Source organism: Bufo gargarizans, chromosome 4 (genome assembly GCF_014858855.1).
Source record: "Bufo gargarizans isolate SCDJY-AF-19 chromosome 4, ASM1485885v1, whole genome shotgun sequence".
NCBI lineage: Eukaryota > Metazoa > Chordata > Amphibia > Anura > Bufonidae > Bufo > Bufo gargarizans.
Window position 1 is genome coordinate 526,904,484 of NC_058083.1, and position 14,494 is coordinate 526,918,977.

General features: G+C 45.4%; 1 pseudogene; it reads left to right on the top strand.

Moving 5' to 3' along the window:
• LOC122935550 overlaps positions 1–2,291 on the top strand; it is a 152,620-nt pseudogene extending 150,329 nt beyond the window's left edge.
• Positions 2,292–14,494: the final 12,203 nt, after the last annotated feature.

Sequence of the window (14,494 nt, forward strand, 5' to 3'; positions counted from 1 at the left end):
CAGTCTGCATGGCCTATTGTACTTCAACTCAGATTGTGCCCTAGAATGCAGCTCCTATTATACCGCAAATCACACTGTATCACAGTCTGCAGCTTCTATTATACCGCAGCTTACATAGTATTGCAGTTGACACTGTATAATGTAGTCCATACCGTACCGCAGTCTGTAGTCCATACCGTACCGCAGTCTGTAGTCCATACCGTACCGCAGTCTGTAGTCCATACCGTACCGCAGTCTGTAGTCCATACCGTACCGCAGTCTGTAGTCCATACCGTACCGCAGTCTGTAGTCCATACCGTACCGCAGTCTGTAGTCCATACCGTACCGCAGTCTGTAGTCCATACAGTACCGCAGTCTGTAGTCCATACAGTACCGCAGTCTGTAGTCCATACAGTACCGCAGTCTGTAGTCCATACCGTACCGCAGTCTGTAGTTCATACCGTACCGCAGTCTGTAGTTCATACCGTACCGCAGTCTGTAGTTCATACCGTACCGCAGTCTGTAGTCCATACCGTACCGTACCATACAGTCTGCAGCTCATAATCGGCAATGAGAAAAGTTCTGACATATTTGTTTCTAGACCAAATACATACAAGTTCCATTTATCTTCTATGCTTGGCACCAGTAGGACCAGACTAATAATTAAGTTTTGAACTTGATGAATGGATGTGAAGCCACCACGCATGGATCTTCTGAAGTCCCAGAATATAGGCAATGTGATTAGTACTTGATTTATTAACACTTAAGGTGGCCATACACATTATATAGAAGTTGGCTGATGGCTGAACAGCAGTTGCACAAACATCTGGTGAACAACTGTTTGACAGACACTGCCGTGCGCCTTTTAGTCTATATCAGCCATTATCGATCTTCGAATGGATGAAATATCTTTCAAAAAACATGCTATCGTGGTCTACGAACCATCTTTCTTTGAACTTAAGATCTTTCATTCAACTATTGGACAAAAATATTGAATACAGTTCTTTTCGGACATTAATCATATGTCGTTGGTTGCCTAAATTGATCATTTATTGTTAAATTTCACCCAACCAACAATAGTGTTGGTTGAAATTGTCTTTTTTGATTGACTTTAGCTCACCAGCAGCTCAAGAGAATTTTTTTAAGAACAAAAAATATGTTGCCCCTTACCATCTCTAAGAGGTGGAGGTTGGGCCATACAGAGATACATTACTTGCCACCAAGTCTGTGTCCACCTTTGACAAACACGCGCTTCTTCGATTACTCACGTGTTTCTGCCCATTCTATTTCGCGTAGAAGAAAATTTCAAGGATCCACTTTCCTTCTGTCCCTACTTTCCACTATCTTCTCCCTGAGAGAACACTGTTTACGTCTGTAGATAATGAAATAAAATGTAGGACTGTAATGTAATTCATGTTCTTGTTTGTTGACTTGCAGGATCCAGATGTCATTAATACATCGCTGCCTGTAGAATATGGGCCACTCGTTGAGGAGGAGGAAAAGGTGCCTACTCGCCCAGAAGATCCTGATGTGATCCCACCCCTCTTAGTGACACCAGAGAAGACAGGAAGGGAAGAAAGACATGGACTACAGTCTCCACCTCCTGTGCCAACAGTTCGAAAGGTGCCCAATAAAATCCACGCTGAACCACAGTGTCGCCCAGATCCCAGGCAGGTTCCAGAAGGAGGACACGAGAACCAGGTATTTGCTCAAGCCAATCAACCTGCAGAGCTACACAGCAGTAGAGGATCTAGAAACAAACCTACCAATCTTTGGAATCCTACCTATGGTTCATGGTTCACTGGAAAAACGGTAGACACAAACATTTCCCCTCCAGATAAGCCAGTTCCAGAGAGAGAGAATATAGTTAATGAGGGAAGTTGTCCGGCTGCCCCCAGGATTACTGCCGGTAGACTCCCAGGCTCCTCCGTTCTTCTAGAACCATCCACACTGACTTCTAACGTTCAGGAAGTGCCTCTGTTTCGCCTGCGTCACTTTCCATGTGGCAAAGTGAATTATGGATATCAACAGCAGGGCCTACCTGTAGAAACACCAGTGCCCCCGTGTCCCACTAAACACAAAGACTTTATCCCTAGGAGCAAGAGTAATCCAGGTCAGGAGAACGTCTAATGCCACCTCCTACTGGCGAGAACTTGGGTTATGAACAAACTTATCAGAAGAAACACCAATATGAGTTTTCTAATATGTGCCAAACATCTCATTGTCATTCCATGATACGACAAAATGCCACCACTGATCACCAAAGTCATGATTACCTTGCAGATGTCAATTCATTAAGATGAGGACCACTCTCGCCGTCGAGACCAGATGCTATTACCACACAAACAGTATGGAATACAAAACCTATAGCACTGAGCACAACCATAATCTATCATGATCGTTCCTCCATCCAAAGTCTACTGATCACTCCAGAAGGAAGTCTTCTCTGGACTAGAGTAATCCGTTTACCCCCATCCGCTGAACCCCAGTGGTTACATTACCAAATAATGACTTTGAGGTCCCATTGTGAAAATGTAATATAATATTTATTCCCACCATTGGCCTCAAGGTTTGAAATGGGATAGGTGAGAATACCCAAAAAGCGGTGTAAAGTTCAATAATTTTGGAATTGGTCATAACATGTTGGATGGAAGGGTTCCGGAATCAAAAACTTTGATGAAGGTCTCATTGTGTAGGACATCTGGATTTAAATAAAGGAAAGGGTTTAAAAGTTTATCTGAACCTTAACCTGGAATATGACAAAAAGCCAAAGATTGGTTGTTCTGGGTTTTATAGCCCCTTTTTCATGTTTAAAACATGCCTGCCAAATTTTGTTATGTGCGATGATGTGTTAAGTAACAGCAAACCTGTAACTGTAGGCCACAAAAATAGACAGCAGCCACCAAACCTCATCAATATCTGGTGTCCAATGTATTAACTGTATTCTTGCTTTAGCATTTCTCACTTCTTCTCCAGGTTCTCTCTTGGCCGGGATGGAGAGTTGCCATGTCCTAGCTGCCATGCAAAAGCCATACTGCTACCTCAAGCTCTTATCAACTCACCTCTGATCTGATATTTTGCAGGACACCAGTCAAAGAAATGATGGAAATGGTTCCTACTGTTGAAAATATCATACCTGTTTTTTGTAGTGTTATTTCCGACAAACGATACAAAAAGTTTCATCAAGACTAATGGAACATATTTTTCTCAGTTAGAACCAAAAGTTATAGTCTACCCACTATAAAATTATAGAGGCCATTTGGCCTTTCAGTAACTTCTATCATTATGTCCATGGTCTCCCTGTCATCTTACCAGCATGTCTTAAGTTGCTTCATTTTCATTCATGTCAACCACGAAATTCCTATCAATGGATGTTATTTAAAGGAAGATTCCATTGACAGATTAACACCGAAGACAGCAGGTATAGATGGTCACGGGACAACCATACTCTGCCCGGGATTGGTTATTTGGAAATGATGTATTATGAGACACAAAAAAAAAAAAGACACGATCAGCTATATATCTTCCGGGACCATTTGTTATTGGTCATCTACAAGAGGGTCATCATGTTTTTTTTTAGTTCCTTAAAGTTGTCACAATGTTTCCTACAGCAGTAAAAGAAAGGCAGAATTTTTCAGATGTAGGCCGGACGTGGCCTAATTTCACAGCTTGACCAATGGACCAAGAATTGGGCCACATAGATCAAAAATAATAAGTGCAATTAGGAGCGAAACAAGTAAAGTGCGCCTCCATCTTGTCAGTAAAGGGAAGGATGGTGTTGAACGCTCAGGGGAATTTGATGACAAGTAGATGTCTTACAGCCATGGGTGATAGTGAGGTCTTCATGTCATCAGGGGCCTAGTGTCAAGGGGAAAGCTTAGAAGCATCAGAACGTTTCCTGGTCTCTATTGGATGTCAGGAGCTGCAAAAGAAAAAAAAAACATTCTCTTCTCAACTTTTTGAATGATTCATTGACCCTCCTAAAACACCAGACTCTGCTCACATTACCTTTTTTGAGTCTGGAAGCAACTTGGCTCATAGGGGAAGGCTAAGACTACATGGTGACACTGGTCATAGTCAGGATCGCAGAGAAACTGTGATCCTATAGAAAAGAAAGGGATCACAGGGCGAGCCACAAAAAATAATTTATATGGGATCACCTCTACTTTGCGATCCTGGCCTAGCCTAAATGTATCCCAAAGTATCCAAGGAGGGTTCTTTGAATAGGTAGTTTTTACTTTGTTTTTTTACATTTAAAAGGAAATTCTAAAAGGTCACAATTTAGAATTTTTTTAAAATTATTTATAACATAAAAAAAAAAGACTTATTTACACCTTGGTAATTAATGGTTTTCCCCTCAGAAGGCATTGATCTACTCTACAGTTATGTGATTGACGACTACCTACCTATGGAGCGTTCTACAATCTTTCCAACAACTTGCCCCTCAGGCTACCAGTATATTCAGCTTCTTGTTGGCACAGGGTTCCTTTACAGTGCAGGGCCTCTCATACCGGGTACATTATGGGCGTATTAGGCAGTGTGAACCGGGCCATGGAAGATTCCAGCATAAGGTAAAGTTTACAATAAACAAGCTCTTCTCAAAGATCTCGCTTGCTTTCCATGTCCCAGCGGTGCGCAGGAGTAAGGCGATGATTTCGCTGAATCATATTTTGCCTCCGGTGACACCTTTGAGTGGGTTATTAACATTTCTCGCCTCGGGCTGCGCTTTCTGCTCTTCAATCCCTTAAGCATCCTCGGGGACGCCTCACTTTCTAGGTGATGAGTCTGAAGAAAGAGTTAGTGGTGAAGCAACAAAAGCTGCAAAAATAAAGTTCACCTAAGTCAAGTTAAACAAAAAACTCCAGCAGAAAGCACAAAGTGCCCTCACAATCCTCCCCCACCAGCCTCTGAAGAGCAACCCATGACTGAAGCCCAGCCGCCATCTTTTTACTACTGCCAGTCGGACACCATGAGAGTTACGCCAGCCATGTCCACCAAGGAGCAGGATTGAGATTCTTAGTCAATTTTTTTTAGCTAAAAAATATTCCTAGAAGAGTCTGAAAGATTACGAGGGGGATATTCAGAGATGTCCTTGAACACACCACAAGTTTTATGCACGGAGGGAGGTCTGCAGGGATAATATTGGGAAATATGACTAAACATGAAGGGGGTCCAAAATATAATATTCAAAGGGGGTCTAGAAAGACAATGGAAACCATGAGCAAGTATGGAGCGGGATCTAGAGACACTGGAAACTATAATTAAGCATAAAGGAAGGTCTGGAGAGGCCATACTGGGAAATGTGAGAAAACATAGAGGAGGATCTACAGAGATAGCATTGGAAACCAAGAGAATCATGGAGGGTGGTCTACAAAGATAACATGGGAAATCAACATGGAGGAAGATCTAGAAAGACAACAATGAAAACCATAAGAGAGCATGGAGGGAGGTTACCAGATAACACTGGAAACCATAAGAGTGCATGGAGGGAGGGTACCAGATAACACTGGAAACCATAAGCAAAAATGGAGGAAGGTTGACAGACAACACGTGCAAGCGATCGTCGGGAGGGAAGCGTCTCCTCCTGGCAGTCGCCAGATAGCTAGCAGAGGAGTACACTGCTATTACATGCAGCGATCGCTATGCCATCACTCGTCCCCATGCAGGACAGATTACACAGCACGATCTGCCGCCGGCAAATCCGGATCTTTCAGCATGCAATCGGAGGCAGTATTAGCCTGTGAGATAATCGCTAACGAACGTTCCTAGGAAAATATGCCTGTCTAATATACACTTAAAGGGAACTTGTCACCGGGATTTTGTGTATAGAGCTGAGGACATGGGTTGCTAGATGGCCGCTAGCACATCCGCAAAACCCAGCCCCCATAGCTCCGTGTGCTTTTATTGTGTAAAAAAAAACGATTTGATACATATGCAAATTAACCTGAGAGGAGTCCTGTATGTGAGATGAGTCAGGGACAGGACTCATCTCAGGTTAATTTGCATATGTATCAAATCGTTTTTTTTACACAATAAAAGCACACAGAGCTATGGGGACTGGGTATTGCGGATGTGCTAGCGGCCATCTAACAAACCATGTCCTCAGCTCTATACACAAAATCCCGGTGACAGGTTCCCTTTAAGGGCTCGTTCACACGACCGTGCCATTTTTTGCGGTCTGCAAATTGCGTATCTGCAAAACACGGATGTCGGCAATTTGCGGAACGGAACAGGAGGCCCATTATAAAGATGCCTATTCTTGTCCGCAAAACAGACAAGGATAGGACATGTCTCATCATGTTTTTCCGGAGCAACGCATGCGGACAGCACACAGAGAGCTGTCCACATCTTTTGCGGACCCATTGAAGTGAATGGTTCTGTATAAGGAATGCAAAAAACGTTCGTGTGAACCAGCCCTTACTGCTGGAAATACTCCTGTGGCGTGGCAGCCCTAGCTTCTTACCCTACAACAAATGCATAATAACCCATTACAATAAAACGTTGCTTCAAGCCGTTGTCTACTTTTAGGATGGCGATATCATTATATTAAAATTATTAGCTATTTATGTTCATGCGGAATTATATATAATATTGTATGCGGGCAGAAGATTTGTAATTAAAGGGGCTACTATACCTCTCCCCCCAAGAAAAACATATCTGTAATTTACCAGTACTCCAAATTGTGTGGTCTCACCTCTGTGTCCAGCCTGTGAGCAAAGCAGCTCTCTCTACCTCTCTCCCAGCAATTGTAAGCATTAATCAGCAGCTGTATGTAAGGAAACCCCTTTCGCCCTGTAGTCCGATCCTCAGACAAGCTTTTACAGCTGGGAGATCGGCACGATGCTATAATGCACGGCACTGAGATGCCCGTTATTCTTGGAGATGTTTTTCCACCACAGTAGAATACCAGTCAGTGGTTGGTATAAACACTACACTGAGGGGGGTTCCCTCACTTCAGCAAATAGCATTTATCATGTAGAGAAAGGGAATACAAGGCACTTACTAATGTATTGTGATTGTCCATGTTGCTTCCTTTGCTGGCTGGATTCATTTTTTGATCACTTAATACACTGCTTGTTTCCATGGTTACGACCACCCTCCCATCAGAGGTGGTTGTACTTCCACACTATAGGAAAAAGCGCCGGCCTATATTCGCTTCCACGGTCCCGGTCACCAGAGAGGCCGGTGCTTTTTCCTGTAGTGTGCAAGCACGGCCACCACTGATAGATTGCACGGTGGTCGTAACCATGGAAAGGAGCAGTGTATAATGTGAGGCCTTGTATTCACTTCCTCTACATAATAAATGCCATTTTCTGAAGGGAGACAACCCCTTTAAGTGTAATGGGTAAACAGCAATGTCAGCAAATTGATTACCATCCCGCTTTCCCAGGGGAGATATATTATGATGAAATAGCTGTAGGAATAAATTCTGGTAATTCAGATAAGAAATCAGTAATTAATCAAAGGTTCTTGGACATGATTTTTCAGTTTATATATATATCATAAATCTACATGAAGGTTGACTGTGTACATACATTATTTATCCTTTATTATACTCCAGAGCTGCACTCACTATTCTGCTGGTGGAGTCACTGTGTACATACATTACATTACTTATCCTGTACTGATCCTGAGTTACATCCTGTATTATACTCCAGAGCTGCACTCACTATTCTGCTGGTGCAGTCACTGTGTACATACATTACATTACTTATCCTGTATTATACTCCAGAGCTGCACTCACTATTCTGCTGGTGCAGTCACTGTGTACATACATTACATTACTTATCCAGTACTGATCCTGAGTTACATCCTGTATTATACTCCAGAGCTGCACTCACTATTCTGCTGGTGGAGTCACTGTGTACATACATTACTTATCCTGTACTGATCCTGAGTTACATCCTGTATTATACCCTGGAGCTGCACTCACTATTCTGCTGGTGGAGTCTCTGTGTACATACATTACATTACTTATCCTGTACTGATCCTGAGTTACATCCTGTATTATACTCCAGAGCTGCACTCACTATTCTGCTGGTGCAGTCACTGTGTACATACATTACATTACTTATCCTGTACTGATCCTGAGTTACATCCTGTATTATACTCCAGAGCTGCACTCACTATTCTGCTGGTGGAGTCACTGTGCACATACATTACATTACTTATCCTGTACTGATCCTGAGTTACATCCTGTATTATACTCCAGAGCTGCACTCACTGTGTACATACATTACATTCATTACACCAGGCTCTGTACAGTTATCTGATGCAGAGAACACTAACTGCTCCCCTTGCATTATAGTTGTTAATGGCGGTCTGACAACAAGGCTGCCAAAGATTTACAATAACAACAGACAATATTGTGAATGCAGCTCTTGAGTATAATACAAGCTGTAACTCATCATCGGTAAAAGATAAATAATCTATGCACATAGTGAATCAATGTTTCATGTAGATTTATTCTTTATATAACTTTTCCAATGCTTGGGTGGACCCCCATCTTATATATTACACATTATTACATGTTACTCGTCCTTTATGGCTCTTCCTATAGAAAACATTAATATAATAAAGAGACAGAAATCCAGAGACTCGGCCGCCGATCTTCCATCTCCATTCTGTACAGAAGCTTCGAGGACATCTGCTTAATGTAAAGCAGTTTATGCAACATTATTTCTATGGGGCTGCCCACATCAGGGATAATATAAGGACATGGATTATATGTACAGTATTATATATAGGACTGTAGCATTCTGTACGGATTTTGTATCCATTCCTGTATTTGTATTGTATTTGCGTGTTACATGTCTGCGCATGGAGATCAATAAATGCTCTACACTGATTCCATCCTAATGGCCTTCGTTTCATTGCTTTACACTTCTAGTTTCTGTGTTTTCCCCACCCTGCACGTCATAGAAACACATTGTATACACTGTGCCCACCCATTATGAGGTTTAGGGGTGTCTGGGTGTAACAGTGCCCCCTAGCACTAACCAGCCCTGTTCCTCACATGGGCCCAGAGATCCACCCATTCATTGCTGTGCCACATTTATTTCAAGCTGCCAACTCAGGGGGCATGCCCTTTCTGCTGCAGCTCCCTCCCTATCACAGCTCAAGGGGGTGTGTCCTTTCTGCTGCAGCCCCCCCCCCCCCGATCACAGCTCAGGAGGAGTGTCCTTTCTGCTGCAGGTGTCTCCCTATCACAGCTCAGGGGGCATGTCCTTTCTGCTGCAGCTCTCGCCATATCACAGCTCAGGGGGCATGTCCTTTCTGATGCAACTATCTCCCTATCACAGCTCAGAGGGTGTGTCCTTTCTGCTGCAGCTCTCCCTATCACAGCTCAGGAGGTGTGTCATTTCTGCTGCATCTCTCTTTCTATCTCAGTTCAAGGGTCGTGTCCCTTTTGCTGCAGCTGACTTTATCAGAGTTCAAGGGGTGTGTTCCTTCTGCTGCTGCTCTTTCCCTATCACAGTTTGGGGGCTGTCCTGTCTGCTTTAGCTATCCATATCACAGTTTAAGGTGTGTGCCTCTTCTGCTGCCGCTCTCCACTTATAATAGCTCGGGGGGGGGGGGGTCCTTTCTGCTGTAGCTCTCTCCCTATCACAGCTAAGGGGGCGTGTCCTTTCTGCTGTAGCTCTCTCCCTGTAAATGTATCAACAGTAGATATGGCTAGTGGCAATTGAAGGCTGGAACTTAGCATGTGCGACCACCTCAGTGAGATAGAAAGAGAATTATGGAAAATAAACTGCAGGTGGCACTATATAGATTTTAATGAATATCTCAGTGACTATAATACATTTTTAATTGCATGCAGTTACAGAAATATTCAGATCCAAGTGCTGGTTTGCAAAAATGAAGAAAATTTGTCATGGCACAAGCCCTTTAAAACTCAACTACATTTTGTATACACCGCTCCTGCAGACCAAGATGTCTCTGATTACAGACAAACCTGTATGTGGTATGATACTGCAGACCATTCCGTCAAGAGAGGGCCGCAGGCTACATCCAGGGTTTACTATGGAGACGCATGTCTACATATATGGTTGATCCTGCAGTCCCTGCCATTAAGAAGAGAGGGCAGGCGGATCAGACTACACCCAGAGTTTATTTGTAGTCTGTAACCATGGAGATATAGAAGTCTGCAGAGGAGACATAGATACAGGACGGTAAGAAATGTTTAATCAAGCAATCAAGTTCTCAAAAATAAAAGTACAGATACTAAATGGGATACATTTTCATTGTGAAGTATATATTTTGTCAGAATAAATGGGTTAGGAACAGGAAAATAAAAATGTAAAAGGGGCAATAAATAAAAAGAAAGTGTAAGATCCTCACCTGCTTTGCACTCCAGGGGAACCAAGAGGGGTCCTCGTGGAGTTGCGGGACAGGTTATGCGTGTCTCTGATGCACCAGCGCTGACCCCTTTGCGAGCCAGTGCGGAGATGCGTTCGCGTGGACATCGGAGGGGAGGACCGTCGGAGTCCCGGGGACAGAGTGGCCAGGCGAGTGACAAGACGCCGCGGCCAGGGTTGTCTCCGGTGTCTCCTGCGACTTCCGTTTCCGCATCTGGGTCCACGCGCTCGCATACTCGCGCTGAGTCAATCATGCGTCCGTGCGTACGCACGAGGGCAGGTTCGCAAAGGGATACACGGTCGCGAGTACGCGCTTCTTATGCACTTCGTCGACCAGTGGCGCATATTATACTGACTCACAAGAGCAAAGTGGATTAGGGAGCCAGCCATGGGTTAATCAACTTGTGATTGCCTTAGGCCTTGTCCTCAGGTGCAGGGCAATTTGTTCACCTATGGTAGTGGACACTTGGCACCCTGGGATTGGTCAGCAGGCATTTAAAAGGAGGTCTCTCAGGGTGATCAGTGCCCACTGTTATTTTCCCTCAACCAGGTATAGGTCACAACTCCTAGTGACTGAAGGACTGCCAGGAACTTTGTCCTTTACAGCGGACCCAAGATCTGGAGTGACTCGACTGCCAAGTGCACAGCATCATTCAGCACTGGTTGGGACTATTCCTGGAATCTCCTTGCCTGGTTTTTTGTTATTATTCCTTGTTACCAGCAAGTGTCCTGGACGTTTATGTTTCTGGTGAATAAACACCTTTTTGCTTTCATCACTGGTCTGTTTGTTGGTGCCTTGCATTACAGAACAGTGGGCCCAACTAACAGTTGCCATGGACAAGATCCAGCAGCAGCTGAATGAATTAACGGGAGCCGTTAACCTGCTGTTCCAACGACGCCCAAATATACCAGCAGCCGCTGCAGCGCAAATCCAAGAGCAACTGACAACTGTGATGGAGGAGGTTCAGCAGCTTATCCAGGGAGCCTCAGCACTACCCGTCACTATCGCAAGGCATCAAACAGAACCTAAGATCCCTCTGCCTGACCCCTTCACAGGAGAGCGACAGGAGTTCTTAAACTTCAGGGACTCCTGTCTCCTTTATTTCCAGTTACGACCGATGGCTTCTGGCACTCTCAGGCAGAGAATTGGGATTGTAATGTCACTGCTACGTGGAGACCCCCAACGTTGGGCATTTAACTTGCCTCAAGACCATACAGCTTTTTCGTCAGTGGATGCCTTCTTCGAGGCTATGGCTGTGATTTACGATGACCCGGATCGTACTCGCACCGCAGAGACCAATCTTGAGCATATTCAACAAGGCCGCCGCCCAGCTGAAGAATACGCTGCAGAATTCAGGCGATGGGCAGCTTTCACCACCTGGGGCGACGCAGCCCTACGCCATCGCTTCCGTTTGGGACTTTCGGATGCGGTCCGGGATCTTCTTTTGGCCTTGCCTACCCCCTTCTCGTTGGAAATGGCTATCTCTCAGGCAATCGATGCCGACAGGCGAATCCGTGAGAGGCGAGTGGAACGGTCGTCTCGGTTTTCATCCTCTCGACCACATCCAGGGCCTCTAAAATCGGCCGAAGAGCCAATGGAGGTTGGATCCTCCCATCTCACACAGGCAGAACGAGCTCGTCGCCAACAGAAAGGCCTGTGCCTATTTTGCGGGAAGTCTGGACACCTCGTTAAAACCTGTCCCCTCCTGCCGGCGGGAAACGAATGAACCTAGGGGGCATAGAGGAGAACCCCCTAGGTGCTATTATCCCTCCTCCAAGCCGGGTGATGGTATCCATATCCTTACGGTGGCAAGACAAGGTCCATGAGTTTTCAGCACTAATCGATTCTGGGGCCGCTGGGAATTTTGTGGACTCAACCTTGGTTCGTCGACTTGGCATCCCGTTGATCCAGCCGAAAACCACCATGTCAGTGACCGCGATTGATGGTTCCCCTCTTCAAGATGGTCGTGCAGTGTGGATGACTCCGGGAATACAGGTAACGGTGGGGGCTGATCATCGGGAGACCTTAAGCCTTTTTGTCCTTGACATGCCATCCACTCCCGTGATTTTGGGTCTCCCTTGGTTAAGGCTCCATAATCCAGTAGTGGACTGGCGCTCGGGTCTTATCTGTCAGTGGAGTACGGAATGCCTTACTAAGTGCATTCGTCCCGACCTGTCACTAGCCTCCATGGAAGTATTAAGTACTTTACCACAGCAGTATCATAATTTCCGAGATGTGTTCAGTCCTCAGGGGGCTGATGTATTACCTCCCCACAGGTCATATGATTGTCCTATAGACCTGTTGCCAGGCACCATGCCACCACGAGGGCATCTTTATAATCTCACTGGGCCTGAGGTTCAGGCTCAGCGGGAGTATATTAAAGAGAACCTTGAGAAGAATTTCATTCGTCCATCCACTTCCCCTGCTGGAGCTGGATTCTTCTTTGTGGAGAAGAAGGATGGAGGCTTGAGACCTTGCATCGATTATCGTGCCCTTAATCGGATTACGGTGAAGAATCGGTATCCACTGCCTCTGATTGATGATCTGTTTTCTCAGGTGGCAGGGGCCCGAGTCTTCACCAAACTCGATTTAAGGGGTGCTTATAATTTAGTTCGCATTAGAGAGGGTGACGAATGGAAGACCGCATTTAATACCAGAGACGGGCATTACGAGTATCTCGTGATGCCTTTCGGTCTCTGTAATGCTCCCGCGGTCTTCCAGGAGTTCATCAACGATGTTCTCAGAGATTTCTTGGATAGATGTGTTGTTGTCTATCTAGATGACATACTAATCTACTCCTCGGATCTGGTCTCTCATCGGAGACACGTGTGTCAGGTTTTCCAGAAGCTGAGGGAGAACCGCCTCTATGCCAAACTTGAGAAGTGTCTGTTTGAGGTGAAGGAGTTGCCTTTCCTGGGGTACATTATCTCAGAAAAGGGATTGGCTATGGACCCATCCAAACTTTCTGCTGTCTTGGATTGGCCTCAACCTAAGGATCTTAAGGGGTTGCAGCGTTTCTTAGGCTTTGCCAACTTCTACCGCAAGTTTATTAAGAATTTTTCTGCGATAGTAGTACCTCTCACCAACCTCACTAAGAAGGGAGCTAATCCTTCTAAGTGGACGAGAGAGGCAGTCAGAGCCTTTGAGACGCTGAAACAGGCCTTTTGCACGGCACCAATTCTTACTCATCCAGACACCTCCAGACCTTTTGTTCTCGAGGTCGATGCCTCAGAGGTCGGTGTAGGGGCAGTTCTCTCACAGTATTCTGGGGACCCCGAGAGGTTACATCCCTGTGCCTTCTTCTCTCGGAAGCTCTCTCCAGCCGAGTGTAATTATGATATCGGCAATAGAGAGCTTCTGGGAGTAAGATTGGCTTTTCAAGAGTGGAGACATTGGCTAGAGGGTGCAGAACATCCCATCACGGTTTACACTGACCACAAAAATTTGGAGTATCTAGAGAGTGCCAAAAGACTCAACTCCCGACAAGCCAGGTGGGCATTGTTTTTCACCCGCTTCAATTTCCGCCTCACTTATAAACCAGGTTCCAAAAACGTGAAGGCAGATGCCCTGTCCCGCTGCTTCCCTGAGGCTGCTTCCGTCCTGGACTCTGAGCCAGAAACCATTCTCCCAACTAAATGTTTTCTTGCTGCCCTGGGGGCCGCAGAAGTAATGGAGGACTTGTCCTCTCTTCTTGAGCCCTCACAGGCAGAGAGTCCACCTGACAAACCCGAGGGTCGATGGTTCGTACCCATTAACCTTCGATTGGAGGTCATCCGACAGCTTCATGACTCAAAGTCTGCCGGGCATTTGGGTGTTAAAAAAACACTTGCCCTTGTTAAACGTCACGTGTGGTGGCCCAACATGTCCGTGGATGTTAAGGCCTATATCCAGGCATGTACTGTTTGCGCCAGATGTAAACCGTCCCGGTCTGCCCCTTCTGGGACTTTACTCCCACTGCCTATTCCCCAGGCTCCATGGACTCACATTTCCATGGATTTCATCACAGATTTGCCAAGGTCCTCTGGAAGTACGGTAATCTGGGTAGTGGTGGACCGTTTTAGTAAAATGGCCCATTTTATCCCACTCCCTGGATTGCCCTCGGCCAGAGAATTGGCAGATCTGTTCTTGAATCATGTCTTTCGATTACACGGAGCGC